Raw genomic sequence first — 14,726 nt, forward strand, 5'->3', positions numbered from 1 at the left:
ACTCATCAAAAGTGTCCTATTTTCCATTCAAACTTTCTAGGCTCAAATCTTTATGCTACCAAAGAAGATTACAAGAATGGTAGAGGCAATTTGCAGGAGTTTTTTATGGACATGGGGTAGCACTATATCAAAGAAAGCTCTCCTAGCTTGGGAGAAAGTCTGTCAGCCTAAGTCAGCATGTGGTTTCAATATAATGGACATATTTCTATGGAACAAAATAACCATTAGCAAGCAGTTATGAAACCTATGCAAGGAGAAGAATAAACTATGGATCCAATGGGTGCATTGTTACTATATAAAAAGCAAGCACGTATGGGAGGTGCAACCTAGCCAAGCTTCATGGATTATGAGGAAGATTCTGAAAGCCGAAGAGAACTTTGAGAAGGCAGGCTACACCTACGAAGATCTAATGCAGATACAAACTTGCTCCATCAAACACATATATCATAAACTGCGAGGAGACTTCAACAAAGTGAGCTGGAGGAAGTTGGTATGCAACAATGCAGGATGTCCTAGGTGGGTATTCACGCTAATATTGGTGGCTCATGGTAGGCTATACACAAATGATAGGTTGCTAAAGTGGGGTATTCATAATGATCAGCTGTCTCCTTTTATGTTCATATGCAAACGAATCCATTCAACATTTGTTCTTTGAATGTCAATATGCTGCTGCACTATAGAAAAGACTGCTCTACCCACAGGAACACCTATGGCTGGTCTGAGAAATTACTTTGGGCAGAGAACTAGGCTAAAAACAGAAGTGCAAAAGTAGAATTATTCAAAGTGTCACACCCTTTTTATACCCTCCCCCCCCCCCCCCTCCAAAAGATATGTATTATGGATTGTGGATTATGGGTTAAAGATTTTTTCTAATTAAAGTGACAAATTTGAGTAGGGATTATTTTAGTTACAGAGTCGCCACTGGAATTGATTTTTCGGTGTTCCAAGTCACCTTTTATTTGAATCCATAGTCAAAGGAAGGTTTGACTCTATTATTATTGGTCTGCGAAAACAAAGTCAGGGTAAGATATTCTGTTGACCGGGGAGAAGGTGTAAGGCATTCCCCGAGTACCGTGGTTCTAGCACAGTCGCTTTATTTACTATATTTGACTTATATTATTTTTGGATAAACTATGTTTATTGATTTCCATAATTTATCTATCTACTTTTATTGCTTGATTATTCGTAATTAAGAAATTATTTTGAAACGAATCACGTGTGTGTATTCGTTTGTTCGATATTACGCGTACGTGTATATAATTAAGAACACTTTATTATTATTGAGATTGTTTCGTCAAAGTTGCACAGACGCATACCTTGCCTTTATTTTTGGAAATCATAACTATGTCATACGAACGTATATATAATCACGATGGTTTGATTAAGATCGTGCCTAGAGCAAACTAACGTATTTATGAGTATTCGAGTATTAATCAATGTAAAAGAAACTATGCCAGCTTATTCTAATTCTTCACGACCCAACGACTAATCCCAACCCCCCCCCCCCCCATGGCCTTGCTTATATCTTAACTAATGACCCACTTCAATTTGCATAGTGGCTTATTTCTTATTAAAATAACCTCTATTTTCCAAATTATTTTTTTTTGTAATAATGTGATCTTATCTCTTCACATCTCAATAAAGTATAAGATATGCAAGCAACAAAATAATTGAAGCCGTCAACATTTACCCCATTTAAGAACAAATAAGCAGATACTTAAGACTTAAAATTTGAAGATGCCAAAATTTTAAAGTTCTCCGCCTTTCACTTCTTACTCACTTGAATTCCAATTATCACGCTAGCCATCAATTAGTTAATGATATCAAATGAATAATTAATCACACTAAAATAAAGCTAATGGCGGTTTCGGAACTGTTTAGTGTTGATTTCGAGGGTCAAAACGGGCAGCAATTTTGGTGGTTTCTCGCTACTATTGCTGCTGCATTTTTGCTGCGGCTTTTTTGTGTGAAAAAAAAAAAAGCTGCTTTGGGGTCATTTTTGCAGCTGTTTTAAGGGTGATTTGCCTGGAATTTGAATTGGTTTTACAGGCGAACTGCTCCTGCGTTTTTGCACATGTTGCAGCTCATTTTCAATTGATTAAAGGAGCTTCAGGGACTGACTTTCATGGCTGAAAAACGGGCTCTTTGGAGGTGTTAATGATGGAGGCTTTTTTGAGAAGGAAGATGAAGTTGTTTTCAGCTTTTTCCCCGATCTCTTTTCCTCCCTCTCATCACTCTCTATCTCTGTTTTTTTGTTTTTCAAATCTGTCATCTTTCCTTTGTGTGTTATGTGTGTGGTTTAATGGCTGAAAATAGGGTATGGAGTTTGTGAGTGGGGGACAAGCATGGAGTACAAGCATGGGGTACAAGGGAAAGTGGAGTGGGGACAAAGTGTGATACTAGTGAGATAAGTGGGCAAAAATTCAAGCACGGTCAAAAATTAGGTGCTCACAGCATGCCCATCTTTGCTTGGAAACATGAAGAGTTTTCAGGCAAAGAAAAGATGAGCGATATGACTTATTTTTGGCTATACCATTATTCAAAAAGGAAGAGATAAGAGAAAAGAGTGTGACCGAGTCTTGGTTATGGGCAACCTACATATCCCGGGTTATAAGGAAAATACGCCACGTGTAGTTCAAGAAAAATGATGGAATGCTGAGTTGGAGAGTCGAGTGAGGTTCCGTCGAGACTCTGGTCTGTGGTCTTGTTATTACATCAAAATCAAAAGAAACTAAACAAGCCTATCAATTATGAGTTACAAGATTCTTATTTATATAAGTCTTCTAAAACTTGATCTTGAATCTTGACTAGTTCTTCACGCAGACTCTGATCTAAACCTTGATGCTTGCTAGCTGCAGGTGCTAGTTCATTCTTCTACGACTTCTTCTAATCAAAACAAGAGATGCAATGCTCGTAACTTCAGTCGTCTTGAGCAGTCCATATCCTTTCCATCTGTTTCTGCATTGGGATTCACTTCTCTCTCTTTTTATTCATTTATTTTGGATTGAGACTTCTTCATTTGTTCATCTCGAACCATGTGCCTCGAGATAAAACCTGCTCAAATACCACAACAAATAAACAAACGAAATTTTTCTGCCCCAGTTTTTACTAGAAATATTTTCGTAAGTTATTGTAACAAAATTCTAAAATACTTCTTTATTAAAAGCAATAAAAGATCGGGAATGGTGTACCCTGAAAAGGTCATGATGATTTTTTATTATTTTTTTATTTTTTTATTTTTTTATTTTGGATAATACTCCTTTATTATCCCAAAAGAATGTCTCAACTAAGGATTGGTGTATCTTATGTTGGGAAACACGACTAGGAATTGGTGTACCCTATACTGGTAAGGAAATGAGGGAGTGGTGTACCCTATATTTAATCTTACATCAATTAGGGAGTAGAGACCTTATATTAGAAACATAGCTAGGGAGTGGTGTACCTTATACTGGTAAGGAGACTATGGAGTGGTGATCCTATGTCAGAAAACATAACTAGGGATAGGTGTACCTTGATACTGGTAAGGAAATGTAACCAGGGGTTGGTACCCAGTATTACATTAAAAAAATATAATCAGGGGTTGTTACCCTGTATTACTGAAAAGAAATATAACCAGGGGTTGATACCTTGTATTACTGAAAAGAAATATAACCAGAGATTGGCGCTCTGTATTACTATAAAGCAAATGTAACCAGAGGTTGGTGCCCTGTATTACTGATATGAAATGTAACCAGGGGTTGGCGCCCTGTATTACTAAGAATAAAATATAACCAGGGGTTGGTGACCTGTATTAATGAAAAGAAAATATAACCAGGGGTTGGCGCCCTGTATTACTGAAAAGGAAATGTAACCAGGGGATGGTGCCCTGTATTACAAAAAAGAAAATGTAACCAGGGGATGGTGCCTTGTATTACTGAAATGAAAATGAATCCCCTGGGCGAAAAGGTTCTACCTGGGTTAAACTGCGAAAAGCGAGCCTGAGCGAAGAGTACTTCTACCCAGAATATAAGCTGGATCCCCCTAGGAGAAAAGTTTCTACCTGGGTTAAGCTACGTAAAATAACCTGAGCGAAAAGTACTTCTACTCGGAACTATGAGCTGGATCCCCATAGGCGAAAAGGTTCTACCTGGGTTAAGCTACGTAAAACAACCTGAGCAAAGAGTACTTCTACCTGAAACTATGAGCTGGATCCCCCTAGGCGAAAAGGTTCTACCTGGGTTAAGCTACGAAAAACAACCTGAGCGAAGAGTACTTCTACCCGAAACTATGAGCTGGATACCCCTAGGCGAAAAGGTTCTACTTAGGTTAAGCTACAAAAAATAGTCTGGGTGAATAGTACTTCTACCCGGAACTATGAGCTGGATCCCCCTAGGCGAAAAGGTTCTACCTGGGTTAAGCTACATAAAATAACCTGAGCGAAGGGTACTTCTACCCGGAAACTATGAGCTGGATCCCCCTAGGCGAAAAAGGTTCTACCTGGGTTAAGCTACGAAAAACAGCCTGGGCGAAAAGTACTTCTACCCGGAACTGTGAGCTGGATCCCCCTAGGAGAAAAGGTTATACCTGGGTTAAGCTACATAAAACAACCTGAGCGAAGAGTACTTCTACCCGGAAACTATAAGCTGGATCCCCTAGGCGAAAAGGTTCTACCTAGGTTAAGCTATGAAAAACAGCCTAGGCGAAGAGTACTTCTACCCGGAAAGATGAACAGGATCCCTCTAGGCGAAAAGGTTCTACCTGGGTTAAGCTACGTAAAACATCTTGAGCGAAGAGTACTTCTACCCGGAACTATGAGCTGGATACCCCTAGGCGAAAAAGTTCTACCTGGGTTAAGCTGTGAAAAATAGCCTAGGCGAAGAGTACTTCTACCCGGAAATATGAGTTGGATCCCCCTAGGCGAAAAGGTTCTATCTGGGTTAAGCTACGTAAAACATCCTGAGCGAAGAGTCCTTCTACCCGGAACTATGAGCTGGATCCCTCTAGGCGAAAAGGTTCTACCTAGGTTAAACTACGTAAAACAGCCTGAGCGAAGAGTACTTCTACCCGAAAATATGAGTTGGATCCCCCTAGGCGAAAAAGGTTCTACCTAGGTTAAGCTACATAAAACAACCTGAGCGAAGAGTGCTTCTACCCGGAACTACGAGCTGGATCCCCCTAGGCGAAACGATTCTACCTGAGTTAGCTACAAAAATGGGAGGTGTGGACAATAGTGATGCATGCTAAAAATAAAGGAAAATTGGAGATTTTAAGGAAACTTACCTTTTGTGACATTCGTCCTTTAGGAATCGCCATTCTGCATTGCTTTGTTCCTGCAGAAAATAAAGAAAAATTGTGAGTTTTAAAAGTGGTGGTTGGTTTGTGGCCTTGATGTCTTGGGCAACTTGACTTTGTGCCCATCTTCTTTTGATGATGATTTCAACCTGTCACTAGATGGTTCGTGAATACCACTTGCATGCCTGGCCCCAGAGAGCCTTTGACTTTTCAAACTTATACATTACGGTTGGTCGCATGAGACTTAACCTTTTTAACTTTATTTTGCCTTTGTGGTAATTCACTTTTGACTTCTTTCTTCCAAAACTTTCAATTTTAGAGCTTTGGGGAACCTTTGGCTTTTCAAATTTTGCCAAAATGGTTGAGACTTAACCTTTTCAACTTCATTTTGTTCTTTAGGCACTTTCAATTTGATTTCCTCCTTTTGAGAGTTTTTGATTTCAAAGCATCAGCCACCATGGCCAATCAGGGATGACTTGATGCCCCTGCAGAGGCTGGGTATCTCTTGAATATCAGCTTGCGGCAAATGACAACAATCAGTCTTGCCATCTCTTCTTTGTGTCAGTTTTCAGAACAAAATTAGATCGAAAAGGATTCAAGTAAAAATAAACAATCGAACAAAGGATGAGTTTAAAACAAAAGGTATCCCTTTCAGGGAAAGTAAAAGAAGGACTTATCTGAAGTACATGCGGACTTCAATGAACATGACATGCCTTTTGGACTGGATGCCTGATTTGTGTCAATTGTCCAATTCTCATAAATTCATCACAACCTTTTCCTTGAAACCGAGAAACCTTGCCTAGGTCTGTGTCAATGCCAATGGCTATGAAGATCCTCTTTTCGATCAGTGGCGCCCTTTGCAGGTTTTTACCAACTGACCTCTCTCATTTCTCTTCTCACCATCGCCTTATAATGCTCTTTACAAATTTTCACTAACAAGACTCTCTCATTTTGGTTTCTTTACTCACCGTCGCCTTGCAGTACCCGTGAGAGTTTTCACCAATAAGACTATTTCACTCATTTTGTTGTATCAGATCCAAGTAATTGTATCCTCCAATTCTTGAACATTCTCGTTGATTGATCGAAAGGACTTGAAAAGGATTTGGGTAAAAATGATTTGGATTGAATTACAACTTTGGAACCTTTCAGGCAAAATCATCGTCGAACCAATGTAATATCTGCCCTAGATTCAATTTTTGGGGAATGTGGATTTTTATTCTAGTGTGACTGAACCCTAGAGAGAGGCTGCCTACGTATCCTTTCGTAATCAAGTCAAACGTAGTTCAATTACGCGAACTTTGTTTTTGATTTTATTTTTGTTTTTGTTTGTTTTGTTTTGTTTTCTCTTTCTTTTTCTTTCTTATTTTTTTAATAACATCTTCAGGTTCCAAAGAGGGTAATCAAAGAAAGGTAACCGACTCAAAAGGGTTAGCAAAGGGTTGATGGTGTTTGGATAGCGAGAATAAAAGCCTTCGTCATCCCAATCAGATAATATTAATGCTACATAGAGGGTCAAACAAAGTACCTTTTGACTGCATCCGCGTTGACGGTTGTTTCAGGGACATTTCCTTCGATGTTTTCCACGTACAACGCTCTCTTTTGCAATACTCGCGTTATAATGTATGGACCTTTCCAATTTGGAGCCATTTTTTCCTTAGCTTCTTCATGAGGTGGGAGCATATGTCTCAGAATGAGTTGTCCTATTCCAAATTTCCCGGGCCGCACTTTTTTATTGTAGACACGAGTCATTCTTTGTTGGTACAACTGCCCCTGGTAAACTGCGGCCATCCGCTTTTCATTAATCATAGTCAACTGCTCCAATCGGGTCTTGACCGATTCATTATCCTCGATCTCGGCTTCAACAATGATCCGAAGAGAGGGAATCTCAACCTCGTTCCAATTTTCTATTTATTTTCTTACAAGCCTTATATTTAAAACATTCTGCTTCTTGATTCATTATTTAGAGGTCTGATAGCGTCTTAGGATCTGGGCATGAAGTCCGCAAGCATGTCATGTTATTAAAATCTGCATTAACAGAGCTGAAAAAAAGAATAAGAAAGGTGACAAGATTAAGAAAAGAGACATTCCATGACAATGAAATATTAATTTCATTTATTTTTTAAAATTTTTTTAAAGATAGAAGGGTTTACATGAGAAAGGAAGACAATAAAGTAAAATATTCGGATTACACCCTGAAATAATACAGAAGCAGAAAAGACAGCAAGACCGGCTACCGAAACTCCCGTCTAACAGAGAACTTTTCAAGTCTGGCGCCCGCTTTAGGCTTCTCTTCTATCGCGTCAATGGCTGCAATGGCCTTTAGTGCCGGATCAAATTCCCCATCATCATAGATCATTCCAACTATTGTCCATTGGTGTGAGTAGGCAAAGGATTGTTCATCATATTAGGGGCATTTTCATCCCTAAGCACTATTGCCTTGACCTTGATAAGGTCTTCCACTGCTCTCTTAAGAGTCCAACAGTCCTCTGTATCATGTCCCACAGCTCCAGAGTGGTATTCACATCTAGCATTAGCTTGGTGCGAGGGGGATTCAGGATTTGGCCTGTTCGGGGCCACTGGCTGCAGCAGACCTAGCCCGATTAGCTTTTGAAACAAACTTGAATATGATGCACCAATAGGGGTGAACTGATTCCTTGTGGGGGGGTCTTTTGGGCGAGGATTGTATTGGGAACATTTGGTTGGGGATTATATGGAGCTTGGTAGGGACGAGCATTTCTGGGAAGTGGAGCTCGGTTTTGTATATAATGTTATGGCCGCGTGTAAGGTTGCGCATTCATCACCGCATTGGGAGACGATGCCATGGCATAAGCATCATCTTGATGGGGATAATAATGTTGTGAGATCTTAGGAAGCATATATGATTGGTTGAATGACCTGCGGGCCCCCTCGAGCTTGAAGCCATCATGGCTCCCTCTTTTCTCCCGTTTTTGTTCATCAAAACCCTCGAACCATTTATAACGGCCTGTGGTGTGGCCTTAAAGACAGCATGACTCAAGACTCGGCCCGTTTTTAAATCATTTTCGATTATCTCCCCAATTTTGATAGCCTCGGCGAACGGATTACCCATAGTGGACATCATGTTCTGGATGTAGTCCGCCTCTTGGGACTGTAGGAAGACCGTAACCATTTCTGCTTCGTCCATTTGAGGCTTTGCTCTAGCGGCTTGCTCGCACCATTTGACAACATATTCACGGAAACGTTACGCGGTTTTCTTTGTCAAACTGGACATAAAGTTCTCTTTTTGGATTTTTCACTCTTGCTTTTTTTTTTCCCACTCAGTTTATTCGATGGCAATGATCGAATCCGATGAGGATTGACTACATATCATGACGCCACATGAATCACATCTTGCGTAGTTCGAGAATACCGGAAACAAAGTACATAAGCTAGCTCTTTTTTTTCTTTGGGAATGTTTGAAAATAAGACTTCTTAAAGGAGAAAGAAAATATTTTTTGGATTTTAATTTTTTTTTTTTGATTTTTTGGGAGAAAGACTTCTAAAGAAGGAAAAAACATATTTTTGGATTTTAATTTTTTTTTTCCAAATGAAAGACTTCTAAAAAGAAAGAAAATATTTTTGGTTTGTTTTCCAGTGAGAATCAGACTCGCGTAGTTCGGTGGATCAGAAATAAAATAGATAAACTAACTCTTTTTTTTCATATACAATTAATCCGATAAAATCTCCTAGCAAAGAAAATATTTTGAATTTTTTTTTTCGATTTTTTTTTTGGAATTGGTGAAAGAAAAACTTCTAAAGAAGAAAAAAAATATTTTTGAATTTTAATTTTATTTTTTAAATTTCCAAAGAAAGAAAATATTTTTTTAGATTTGATTTTGTTTTTTTGAATTTTGGGAGAAAGACTTTTTTTAAAAAAGGAAGAAAATACTTTTGGATTTTTGGTCTAAAAAAAAAAACTTCTAAAGAAGCAATTAAAGGAAAATATCTTTTTGGATTTTTGAAAATTGGGGGCCGGAACCGATGAGGTTTGCCTACGTATCTCACATCCGGTGAAAATTAGATCCGCTTAGTTCGGTAAAGATTAGGAATAAAGTAAATAAACTAACATTTTTTTTTGAATTTTGAATTTTTTTTCTTTTTTTTTAATTTCCGAAAGAAAGACTTATTAAGAAGAAAGAAAATATTTTTGGATTAACATTTTTATTTTTTATTTTTTATTTTTTATTGAGAATTTTTGAAAAAAAAAACTAAAGAAGAAAGAGAATATTTTTTTTGACTTTTGTTTTTCGGATAGAGACTTCTAAAGAAGAAAAAAAAATATTTTTGAATTTTAATTTTTTTTTCTTTTCGAATGAAAGACTTATAAAAAGAAAGAAAATATTTTTGGTTTTAAATTTATTTTATTTGAAATTTTTTAAGGAAAGACTTTTAAAGAAGGAATTAAAGGAAAAGAAAAATATTTTGTGGATTTTGTTTTTTGAGAAATTGGGGGCCGGAAACGATGAGGTTTGCCTACGTATCTCACATCCGGTGAGAATCAGACCCGCGTAGTTCGGTGGGTGTTGACATAACAGAAAAACATGATTTTTTTTTATATTTATTTTTGAAAATATTTGGCTTATTTTTAAAATGAATCTTCTTTTTTTCCCCAATATTTCGGCAGAGTTTCAGGATTTTTCAAATACCTGAATTTTTTAGAACCGGGTAAGTTTCTCTCTCCTTACTCTTGATTTTTCTTGATTTTATTTCCCTATTCTAGAAGATGATCAACATGCAAGCCGAAACAAATAACTGTACAAGTAGCACGTTAAATGCATCAGAATGGTCTTTTAAATTGGGTACACCTGTCCTAGACGGACCCAAACCCTGTGTTGAGTCCCCAAAGTCAAATGCACGTGATGCAAATCAATGTACATACTAGGGATCCGACATAAGATTTGTTATTCTAGGTTTAAATCCTGGTGGAGAAGGTATCTAGACTGGCTTACTCGAGCGGACAACTCGAACCGAGGAGGGTCAGTGTACCTATAGCATTGCTTTCCGGCTTAGCTGGTGGTGCTCCTCGCCTAAAATATATGTAACTAAAATCCTTCACCGGGTGACAAACACCTCAGCTATCTCAAAGAAAGCGGGTTATGTCAAGCAAATGCCCAATTTTTATTTTCAAGAAGACTCAGAGGGGGTGCGTGAGAAGATAGTTTATATGTACAGTTCAACAATATCAAAGCATTAAAAAGCGAACAGGTAGCACATTAGGTACAAATAAATCGCAATATATACAAAATTAATAAAGCCAAATAAAAAGTCAACATGTGCAAGCTCGAATTCTGGTTGTCCCTAGCATAGTCGCCAGTGCTGTCACACCTCTTTTATACCCCCCAAAAAGATATGTATTATGTATTGTGGATTGTGGATTAAAGAATTTTTCCAATTAAAGTGATAAATTTGAGTAGGGATTATTTTAATTACAGAGTCGCCACTTGGAATTGATTTTTCGGTGTTCCAAGTCACCTTTTATTTGAATCCCTAGTCAAAGGAAGGTTTGACTCTATTATTATTGGTTTGCAAAAACAAAATCCGGGTAAGGAATTCTGTTGACCGGGGAGAAGGTGTAAGACATTCCCCGAGTCCCGTGGTTCTAGCACTGTCGCTTTATTTACTATATTTGACTTATATTATTTTTTAGATAAACTGTGTTTTATTGGTTTCCATATTTTATCTATATGCTTTTATTGCTTGATTATTCGTAATTAAGAAATTATCTTGAAACGAACCACGTGTGTGTATTCGTTTGTTCGGTATCACGCGTACATGTACACAAATAAGAACACTTTATTATTATTGAGATTGTTTCGTCAAAGTTGCACAGACGCATACCTTGCCTTTATTTTTGGAAATCGTAACTATGTCATGCGAATGTATACATAATCACGATGGTTTGATTAAGATCGGGCCTAGATTAAACTAACGTATTTATGAGTATTCGAGTATTAATCAATGTAAAAGAAACTATGCCAACTTATTCTAGTTCTTCACGGCCGAACGACTAAGCCCAAACCCCCCCATGGCCCAGCTTATATCTTAGCTAATGACCCACTTCAATTTGCATAGTGGCTTATTTCTTATTAAAATAACCTCTATTTTTCAAATTACTTTTTTGTAATAATGTGATCTTATGTCTTCACATCTCAAAAAAGTATAATATATGTAAGCAACAAAATAATTGGAGCCATCAACATTTACCCCATTTAAGAACAAATAAGCAGATACTTAAGATTTAAAATTTGAAGATGCCAAAATTTTAAAGTTCTCCGCCTTTCACTTCTTACTCACTTGAATTCCAATTATCACGCTAGCTATCAATTAGTTAATGATATCAAATGAATAATTAATCACACTAAAATGAAGCCAACATGCTAATATTCTTCAAGGAGCAATTCAAAGCCAACTAAAATAGGATGCTCAAAACTTAAAATATATAAAGATCATTTATGGTGTATATAATAAAAATAGTGATGCAATTAAAAGATGAACCTTTAGAAGAATCTGACTTTGAGAGGTTTATAGCAGGGGAGTCCAAAAGCAAATAAGAACTCCAAACAGGACCTTGACGAACTAGAAACTTCGTCGTACAAGGCGCGGACCTCGACGGCACAACAAACTTTGAACCCGACCTCTTCGAACTCGGCCAACAATGAACGGATGAGGTCAACACCTGTCGGGTTTTAAACAGTGGTTCAATGTGATTTCAATGGCGGTTTCAGAACTGTTTAGTGCTGATTTCGAGGGTCAAAACGGGTAGCAATTTTGGTGTTTTCTCGCTACTATTGCTGCTGCATTTTTGCTGCAGACTTTTTTGTGTGAAAAAGAGCTATTTTGGGGTCATTTTCGTAACTGTTTTAGGGGTGATTTCGGGCTGAAATTTGAAATAGTTTTACAGCCGAACTGCTCATGCGTTTTTGCACATGTTGCAGCTAATTTTTAATTGATTAAAAGAACTTCAGGGATTGACTTTCATGGCTGAAAAACGGGCTCTTCGGAGGGTGTTGAGGGTGTTAATGATGGAGGTTTTCTGAGAAGTAAGATGAAGTTGTTTTCGGCTTTTTCCCCGATCTCTTTTCCTCCATCTCGTCACTCTCTATCTCTATTTTTTTTGTTTTTCATATCTGTACTCTTTCCTTTGTGTGTTATGTGTGTGTTTTAATGGCTGAAAATGGGGTATGGGATTTGTGAGTGGGGGACAAGCATGAAGGACAAGGGAAAGTGGAGTAAAGACAAAATGTGGTATTGGTGAGATGAGTGGGCGAAAATTCAAGCACGGTCAAAAATTAGGTGCTCACACAAAGTTGTGCTAGCAGACTACGTGTATTTTGTATGGAAGGAGAGGAATGCAAGACTCTTTCAAGCCAAGTCGAGTGATTGTGAGACACTTAGCAAATTAATTGTACAAGAAGTACATTGTCGAAGCAACAAGAAAACAGAGAAAATACTGAACAGATTGAACTACTATCCGATGTAATAGTTAGTGACTATTAAAAGGGTTGTAGAAAGAATGTATAGAGGAGGGAAGGAAAGTACAATAAAACTTTGAACATGACAAAGCTCTAAGGGTTCTGTTTTGATTTGTAAATATTTTTTTCCTAGTATATATAAAATTTTAATTACCAAAAAAAAAAAAAATCAAAATGCTATTTTCCTCTTTTACAATGCCTAAGTTTGTGTTGCACATACCAATTACCCCTCTCCAAACAGCAAATTAATGAGGACAAATTGGGGGGATGTGATTGTTTTTCATTTAACCACTTAGGGGTCGTTTGGTAAGATGCATTACATAAATTAATGCATGCATTAGCTTTTGTGTATTAATAATACCTTGTTTGGTACACTTTTTAAACCTATGCATTAGTTATGCAAGCAATTGCAATTATACACTTGGCAGAAATCATAGCAATTGCAAATCTTTCTTCTCTATATTTGTTAAAAAAAGAAATCAAGCATTTTCACTTTACATAACTTTTTTTAAACAATATATATATATATATATAGCCTATTAGGTGTAAAACAAAATGGAGCTCCTATAAATGTGGGACCTAAAATAGTTATTTTACCTGCTTTAAGGAAGGGTTGTTCCTAGTTTACATAAAACTTCTCACACTTAGTCATGGTTAATTAATCTACATTTTCACTTTGCCAAATCACTTAATAGTATAAGTTGATATGACTTGATATAAACACTCAGTGCGGTTATAACTTTTTTAAGGTCTCATTAAATTTCAACAGTCTCGATTCAAATTCAATATCAAAAAGGTCGTGGAGAAGGAGCTTACGTATTTTTATAAGCGTGCAAGAATTAAAGAGAGATGTTAGTATTGGAAATGTATTTGGTTTCTTAATTTAGTAACAAGAATTAAAGAGAATGTCTATTATTCACAATTGGATCGGGGTCTAATTTTTAAAGCAACGTTGGAGGCGGAAAATGATTTTCACCCATCATTTATATGCTATTAGAAGGTAAACATTTGCGTAGCTGATAATAATTGTTGCTATGTGATCAGGAGTTCACGGATTCGAGCCGTGGAAACAGACTCTTGGGTAAGATTGCGTACAATAGACCATTATGATCTGACCCCTTCCCCGAACTCAGCACATAATGGGAGCTTATTAGTGCACCAGGTTGCCCTATTTTTAAATTTATCCGCCGTTAGCTATCTAAATCCTTGTGGTAGTATGCTTAAGTAGTTGATATTTCTTGTTTATATTTTCAGTAAACAAACCAATTAATAGAGAACACTCTTTTTATCCGAGATGACTTTGATCGTTCACACTTCATGTGTATATTTCCAATCATTCATTTTATGGAAAACGAGCAATCAGGGTATAAAACTGATCATTTTAAGATGGATTGTACCTCTCAACATAAAATGCAAAGTACTGTACACAAGAATATGCAGATCCAGAATCTATAAGTGCAAATGCCTCATCAAAACAAACAGTGAGAATACCTGTTTACCATGGCGCTAGCATGTATATCAAAATTAAATAAAATTTCTGAATATACGAAGAGGTGCATCAACTACCTTTAAATTCTGAATCCACCTCACCGATGTTGTGGATGTCTCAAGCGGTAGAGACCCTACGCTAGCAATGATAATGCTAGAGTAGTGATCCTTGATTGGGATCAACATTCAGGTTCATGGCCAGAGGCACCGAGAGGGGTCACCGGCACCCATAAATTTAGGCAAAAACTTCATATATACATGTATATATTTTTAGAAAATAGTGATATATTAGTAGTGGACACCCTATATACAAAGCAGATTTTGATTGAATCAAAAAGTGCATCCCGACCTTTAAATCCTGGGTCCACCTCTGTTCGAGGCAAATCTGACGACCATCCCCAGAACTCTTAGCAGGCAAAACCAATACATGATATAGCAACTATGTCAAGTATTCAAGTATACAACTGGCTGAACATA

Source organism: Nicotiana tomentosiformis, chromosome 7 (assembly GCF_000390325.3).
Source record: "Nicotiana tomentosiformis chromosome 7, ASM39032v3, whole genome shotgun sequence".
Taxonomy (NCBI): domain Eukaryota; kingdom Viridiplantae; phylum Streptophyta; class Magnoliopsida; order Solanales; family Solanaceae; genus Nicotiana; species Nicotiana tomentosiformis.